Raw genomic sequence first — 8577 nt, forward strand, 5'->3', positions numbered from 1 at the left:
GTCCCTACATAAAGCTTTTTAACTACTTATATTCATTTTCTCTAATTTATTTGGGGCTTTTCAGGCTGTTTCTTCCTGAGTGAGATTTGATAGTTTCTATCCTTCAAAACCTTTGTTCATTTCATACAAATTTTCAAATTTATTTATATAAAATAGTTCATAATTTCCTCCTTATTTTCCTTTTAAAAACTGCAGAATCCATAGTGATGCCCTCTCTCTTATGGTATGGGTAATTCTGTCTTATTTAGTTTTGTTTTTAATCAGTTGTAGAAAATGTTTATACATTCAATGATCTTTCCAAAGAAATGGATTTTTGTTTCTTCAGTTTTTTCTGTTGTTTTTGTGTTCTGTTTCATTGATATCCACTCTGATCTTTATTGTTTCCTGTCTTATGATTACTTTCTGGCTTAATGCATTTTTCTTTCTCTAATTTCTTTAAGATCAAGTTTATATTATTGTCTTGAGATTTACATTTTAATCTAAATATTTAGTGGTATAAATTCCTGTATAAGCACTCTTTAGCTGCATTGCACAAATTTTTTTTTGATTCATTCAGCTTAAAATACTTTAAAATTTCTGTTGTTTCTTTCTTTGCTGGTAGGTTTTTCAGAATTACATACTTAAATTTCCAAATATGGGCAGATCGGAAGCCCAGCAAGCAACGAAGATGGCAGAGAGCAGTGGTCACACTGGCAAGAGCAGCCAGAGCGGCTCTGGGAAGGGGGTTCGTGTCAGCAGAGCAGGTAATTGCTGGCTTCAATCGCCTTCGGCAGGAACAGCGGGGCCTGGCCTCCAAAGCAGCTGAGTTGGAGACGGAGTTGAATGAGTACCGGCTAGTGATTGATACTCTGAAGGAGGTAGATGAAACCTGCAAGTGCTACCGCATGGTTGGAGGGTGCTGGTAGAGCGAACTGTCAAAGAGGTGCTGCCTGCCCTGGAGAACAACCAGGAGCAGATACAGAAGATTATTGAGACACTGACACAGCGGTTTCTGGCAAAGGGAAAAGAACTAAATGAATTCCGGGAAAAGCACAACATTCGTCTCATGGGGGAAGACAAGACGCCAGCAGCCAAAGAAAACTCAGAAGGGGCTGGGGCTGAGGCCAGCCCAGCTGCAGTACTGGTCTCCTAGAGAGCAAGGCCTTTGCATTTTTTCTACCCTGACTCCCACTTCTTATAATTTCTCTTTATTGTTATTATTTTCTCTGCCATTGTAATTTTTTGGTTAATTAAATGTTTTGGTCAGAAAAACAAATTTCCAAATATGTTGACAGTTTCTAGATTTTCTTTACTATTTACTTCTAATTTAATTCCACTATGCTCACACAACATACTTTTTATGATGTGAATATTTTAACAATTATTGAGACATGGATTATGTATGGCCCAGAATATTGTGTCTGTCTTAGTATTTCTTCCTTACATATTTATTCTACTGTCTGGGGACAGAGTGTTCGTGAATGTTAGTTAATTAGTTGGCATCTCACTTAAATTTAGTCACATCTCCAGGAAAAACAGTAATTTGAGGTCCATAATTAAGACCATTAACTTTTGTCAATTGGTGCATTTCAGCATATGTTAAAGTTAATTCAAAACCTATGTTGTAGGGCTTCCCTGGTGGCGCAGTGGTCTAGAATCCGCCTGCCAAAGCAGGGGACACGGGTTCGAGCCCTGGTCCAGGAAGATCCCACATGCCGCAGAACAACTAAGCTCGCGAGCCAAAACTACCGAAGCCCGTGCACCTAAAGCCCGTGCTCCGCAACAAGAGAAGCCACAGCAATGAGAAACCTGTGCAGCTCAACAAAGAGTAGCCCCGCTTGCCGCAACTAGAGAAAGCCCATGTGCAGCAACAAAGACCCAACGCAGCCAAAAAAACAAAAAACAAAAACAAACAAAAAAGCACTATGTTGTAGAGGCACAAATGCCAACCAGTGCCCTTTTATCTTTTTGTTGTAGGCATTATTTTAGAAAATTTTGGTTTCCAATTGGGTCAAACTGTGGGCTTCTGTTTGAGTGTTGAACTTCCTCCTCCTGTACCCAGGGTTTTGGGGGATTTTGTTGTTGTTATTGTTGTTTGAATTTTTTGCAGTAGTTAATGAATATACTTAAGGGAGAGAGTGTCCTCTCTATACTGCTAATATTTACAAGCTTCTTATTACAGAGAGTCTCAAATAATTATTGTCCGGGTTAAAGGTGTTCCCATGGCTTTATTGGGCTTAGAATCACAGGCTTGTGCTGGGTTTATCCTTGACTACACCACAGTAATGTCTTGGGTGTGTTTTACCTATAACCCTGAGAATGAGGACCATTTTTGGAAACAAAGGCAAAGGCAGCAGCAGCAAAGGCATTTTAGAGGATTCTAGTTAGCCATCATCTTTTAAGAGTGTGGAAATCAGCATGCCACATGGTGAGTGCTCTTCCTCCACATGAGCAAAGAACCAGTGGGCCTATATATGGCAGGGTATTGGTCTTTCCATTAATAAGGGTGTACCAACATGATCACAGTTCAGTTTTTTTCCTTTAAAGTCATTCTTAAAATTTCATTGGCGTATATTTTTACTTGAGCATCTGTAATTTAGTCTTCAAATCTGTTATGATTTTTCTCCTGTTATGATTTTTCTCCTATTTTTTTAGAATACAAAACTCTTGTTTAATTTTTTCCTCTTTTTGTCCATTTTTCTTCTTAGTAAAAACTAAGGTTAAATCCTGCTTGTTTTTATATCCTCAAGTTTTTGTTTGAACATATTTAATTCAGCTTGGTATTTTGTGTTAAAACAGCGTTTTGCTTCATAGTTGTTTTTTGTGCAGAGAAGGGAATTTTTATTAGGTAAAATATTTTTATTCTCTTCAGTTTTATTCTTGTAGTAGTTTTGCGTAGAGTTGTGTGAAGACTGCCCTGTTGCCACATTTGATAAACAAAGTTGGTGGTTTGGAGTAGCTCACAAGACTCTTATTTCAAGAGAAATCTCTTCTGTTAGTGTATAAGACTGCACTTTCTTTATTAGGTGCCCTTTTGAGGAGTGTATGTGTCTGTCCTTCCAATTTCTGTTGTTTTCTTTTGCCTTCCACAAACTTTAAAATTTCCCCCAGATTTATTTTTCCTTGAAATGCAGTATCCATTTCACTTTTTTTTAACCTTCCTCTCTCCAAAAACCATTATCTTTCCAAAACTGCCTCCTCAACTCCCATATGTACTTTTTACTTTATTGATATATAATTGACATACAACATTGTGTAAGCTTAAGGGGTACAACACGTTGATCTGATATACTTTTATTGCAAAATGATGACTACAGTCGTGTTAGCTAACACCTCCATCACCTCACATAATTACTAGTTCTTTAGTGGTGAGAACATTAAAGATTTACACTCTCAGCAACTTTCAGGTATATAATAAAGTATTGTTAAATATAATTATCATGCTGTTACATTAGCTCCTCAGAGCTTACTCATCTTATAGCTGGAAATTTGTACCCTTTGACCAATATCTCCCCACTTCCCCCAATTCCCAGCCCCAGGCAACCACCATTTTTCTCTTGGTTTCTATGAGTTTGGCTTTTTAGATTTCATATATAAGTGATACGATACAGTATTTGTCTCTCTCTCTGACTTATTTCATTTTTCATAACGTCCTCAGGTTTCACCCATGTTGTCACAAATGGCAGGATTTCCTTGGCAGGATCTTTTTATCCATTGATCTATAGACAAACACTTAGGTGGTTTCCATATCTTGACTATTGTGGATAATGCTGCCATAAACATGGGAGTGTAGATATTTCTTCAAAATCCTGATTTCAATTCCTTTGGACATATTCCCAGAAGTGGGATTGCTGGATCATTTCCTTCAATTCTGAAGGATAACTTTTCTGTATAGAATATTCTTGTTGGCAGTGTTTGTTTGTTTTTCTTTTAGCACTTTACATATATCATCCCACTCTCTATTGGCCTGTAAGGTTTCTTATGAGAAATCCACTATTAGCCTAGTGGGGGTCCCTTTTATGTTATAAGCTCCTATTCTCTTGCTGCTTTTTAGATTCTCTCTTTGCCTTTGATTTTTGACTGTTTTAGAGTAATGTGTCTTGGAAAGGATCTCTTTGAGTTTGTTTGGTGACCTATGAGTTTCTTGAACTTGGATATCTAAATCTCTCCCTAGCTTTGGAAAGCTCTCAGCCATTATTTCTTTTTTCTTTTTTTTTGGCTGCATTGGGTCTTCGTCGCAGCATGTGGGATCTTCGTTGTGGCATGCAGGATCTTTTTTTGCAGCATGCAGGCTTCTCTCCAGTCGTGGTGCACGGGCTCAGTAGTTGCAGCACATGGGCTCTCTCTGTGTGGCGTGTGGGCTCTAGAGCACGCCGGTGTAGCTGCCCCACAGCATGTGGAATCTTAGTTCCCCAACCAGGGATCAAACCCATGTCCCCTGCATTTGAAGGCAGATTCTTAACCACGGGACCACCAGGGAAGTCCCGCCATTATTTCTTTACATAAGCTTTCTGCCCCCTGCTCCCTCTCTTCTCCTTCTGGAACCCCAACAATTTGCAATTTTTTTTGATGGTATTCCATAGATCACATAGCCTTTCTTCACTCTTTCTTTTATCTTTGTTCTCCTTGATAATTTCAAAGTTCCTTTCTTCTAACTCACAGATTCTTTCTTCTGTTGAAAACATTCTGGTGATGTTTTCATTTGCATTTTTCATTTCATTCATCTTATTCTTCAACTCCAGAATTTCTATTTGGTTCTTTTTTATGATTTCTATCTTTTTGTTAAACTACTCATTTTGTTGTGTATTATTTTCCTGATTTTGTTGGATTACCTTTCTGTGTTTCCTTGGAGCTCATTGAGTTTCACTAAAACAGTTACTTTGAATTCTTTATTGGGTAAATCACAGATCTCCATAGCTTTAGAATTGACTACTGAAAGATTACTGTGATCCTTTGATGGTGTCATGTTTCCTTGATTTTTCATGTTCCTTTAAGTTTTGCACTGCTCTCTTCACATTTTAAGTAGAAGTCACCTTCTCCAGTCTTTACTAACTGCCTCAGGAGAGAAATATCTTCCCTCATCCCTGTTAAGTATTCTGATGCTTTCTCAGACCTTCTGTGAATTCACCTGCTCCGTAATTTTTGCTCCCTTTTGTGGCAAAATTTGTAAGCAAGTATGCCTCCTCTCAATCCAGTGACACACCTTTTTGTTTTCCCAAAGGTGGTGCTAAAGCTCATGTTTGTGGTCTCCCCTGGCCTGCGGATTTGAGCCAGCATTCTCTGTTTGCTTATTAGCTGTCTCCCAAAGCTTGCTCTCAATACCACCATTGGGAGTGCACACAGCAAGTCAGCCAGAGGATAGGAATGCATGTATGTGAGGCACACAGAGTGCCTGGGATGCTTGTGGGCCAGTTACTGGAAAATGCAGGTGAGGCATCCCTAAAGGCTCATTGATGGGCTTCTTGATGGAGTTGCTGATGTCGTTACTTAATAGGATCTGTGCTTCTTTAATGCCCTCTGAGAGCCCTAGCTGCCACTTTCTCAGACTCGTCCCACTCCCTAGTAATACAGCTCATGAATCAGTACCTGGATGGGATGAAAGAGAAGTGAGTCTCTTTGTCAGTGTTCCACATAGCTTGGGAAGCTGGGAGCTCACTCACACACTCTCATTTTCCCCCTTGGGAGAAATCAAGGTCCAAGAAGATCTCTCTTGGACGTAAGTTGTGCCACCTTAGGGGAGGAATGATGCCAGTAAAATCAAACTGTTCCTCTTACCCTCTCCAATGAGTCCAAACTTTTATCTTTTTTGTTCCAACAGTGTGCTGGAACTTCTCCACAAAGACACCTGCTGACCCAGAATCAATTTCAGACCATTTTACATCAGTCCCCAAACCTATAAAAGCAAGCCACCAGTAATCATGTAATCAATCATGTAATCAAACCCTCCTACTTTTTGATGTTTGCTAATCTCTTAAAGCCACACCCCCAAAATCCCCTATGAGGTTAGTTGTTGCTTTCTGGGGGGAAAATGAACCTTCCAAGTATAGCTTTCCATTGCTTATCAAGCAATGAATTCAGTACTTTTGTTTGAGGTATTAAGAGATGGTCTTTTCCATCTTCCCATTGTATATGGTAAATCATAAAGTTTGAGTAACATTCAGAAGTTCCTTAACATAAATACCAACCTCAAATTTCATTAATTATATAGACAAACGTGTATGCAAAGCTCATTTCTATAGTCCATAATGGTTTATCTCTCCCTAGTCCAATTACTCAAATATATTCCCTAAGCTTGTTTCAACAGCCATTCTTCCTAATATTTTGTTAATATACTCTCTATTTTTAAGTCATTATCTCCACAGCTTCACCCTTCACTACCAGTAATTCTCAAAATCCAAAGGTCTGAAGTGTCAATTGACTACAACCTCAAATTCAGTTTTTATTCTGTAGATGCCTTAGATGTCTCAAGAGCACTAAAAACTCATCATATCTAAAACTACTTACCTTTTCCATTAAACTTGCCATTGAACATTTAACTTTAAGTTTCCATTAAACATTAGTCTTTCTGAAATCATATTTCTATTTAATTTCATTACAGTCCCACTCATAACTAGGCATAAAATTTTATTTATGGTTATCATTTTCCTCCATTTCTCCCACATTTATTCAGTTGCTAAGCAATAAAGATTGTACTTCTTCAAAGTCTCTCATAAACATTCCTTCCTTTATATTCCCACTTCCAAGGCCCTGGGTCAAATTCCAATTACTCTTAACCTATTTTTTTTTTTTTTTTTTTTTTTGCAGTACGTGGGCCTCTCACTGTTGTGGCCTCTCCTGCTGCAGAGCACAGGCTCCAGATGCACAGGCTCAGCGGCCATGGCTCACGGGCCCAGCCGCTCTGCGGCATGTGGGATCTTCCCAGACCAGGGCACAAACCCGTGTCCCCTGCATCGGCAGGCAGACTCTCAACCACTGCGCCACCAGGGAAGCCCAACCTGTTCTAATTTTTATTTCTAATTGATCTTTTATCTCCTCCACTCTATTTCTGCCTTCCTAAAGTTTCTAGAGTTATTTCCTTTAAATACAGATCAGATCAAGTCATTTTCTTACTCAGATCTTCAATTGTTCTTCAAAATAAAATTTTCAGCAGACTTTCAAGACACCTAAAAATGTAAGTACAATTACTCTTTTCCTGGAATTTGCCCTTCACACACACACACACACACACACACACCCTACATATAACTTATCTTTTAGCTAAAGAAGGTTATCATACTCTAAATTAGAACTTTAATTTTATATTTCTGTGATTGCTCATGTAGTTATCGCCTTTGAAATATTATGACTTTTTATGACCACCTTTTAACACTATTAAAAACTATTTTTAAGGCCCAATTCAATTTTCCATTAATTCTTCCCCTATACAGAAGTTGTCTCTTGTTTTTCTGACTGTCTTATAGCAACTTTTTTTTTCTTGAGGTACATTTGACATACAACATTATATTAGTTTCAGGTGTATAAAATAATAATTCCATATTTGTGTTTATTGCAAAATGATCACCACAATAATTCTAGTTAACATCTGTCACCATACCACCATACATAGTTACAGAATTTTTTTTGCTTGTAATAAAAACTTTTAAGACGTACTCTCTTAGCAACTTTCAAATATGCAATACAGCATTATTAACTGTAATCACCACACTGTACATTACATCCCTACAACTTATTTTATAACTGGAAGTTTGTACCTTTTGACTCCCTTTACCCATTTCGCCCATGTCTGAATCTCCACCTCTGGCAACCACTGATCTGTTCTCTGTATCTATGAGCTTGGGTTTTGTTTTTGGCTTTGGTTTTAGATTCCACATGTGATATCATACAGTATTTGTATTTCTCTGTCTGACTTATCTCACTAAGCATAATCCACTCAGGGTCCATCCATATTATCACAAATGGGAAGATTTCATTCTTTTATATGGCTGAATAATATTCCATTGCATATATATACCATATCTACCTTATCCATTTATCCATCAATGGGCACTTCGGTTGTTTCCATATCTTGGCTATTGTAAATAATGCTGCAATGAACATGGGGGTACATATATCTTTTCAAGCTAGTGTTTTCATTTTCTATAGCAATTATTTTTGTCTCATATTCAGTTTTTATTTAGGCATGACTTACATAAATGAAAGGTACATAGTAATATTACAGTATGACAATATATATATTTTTTAATGTACCTCTCTTTCCACCCAAATCTGAACCAATTCAGACAAAGTAATCAGCTTACGGAAATTAAAATATTAATTGTATTACCAATCAGCCAATATTGCAGGACATAATTCATACCTGTGGCTAAGTGAGCTCTCTGATACTGACCTCTGCAATTAAACAAATATCCATCTGGTCACATCTCTATGGTAGGAAGGGGGGCGTGGCCTTATAAATCCCATGGCATAAAGGGACAAAGCAGATAATATGCTCTCTGCTGAAAGCCAGCTAACAAAGTGGAAGAAAAGAAAAAGGGCTTGGCTTACAGCTGATTATCTACCCTAAATCATCAATAAAGTAAGGTGTTCTTCCTCCTTCCA

General features: G+C 37.9%; 1 pseudogene; it reads left to right on the forward strand.

Annotated features, from left to right (window-relative positions):
* Positions 1-667: 667 nt before the first annotated feature.
* LOC102982260 (prefoldin subunit 2-like) lies at positions 668-1132 on the forward strand (annotated as a pseudogene).
* The last annotated feature ends 7445 nt before the right edge of the window (positions 1133-8577 follow it).

This window comes from Physeter macrocephalus, chromosome 2 (genome assembly GCF_002837175.3).
Source record: "Physeter macrocephalus isolate SW-GA chromosome 2, ASM283717v5, whole genome shotgun sequence".
Classification (NCBI taxonomy): Eukaryota; Metazoa; Chordata; class Mammalia; order Artiodactyla; family Physeteridae; genus Physeter; species Physeter macrocephalus.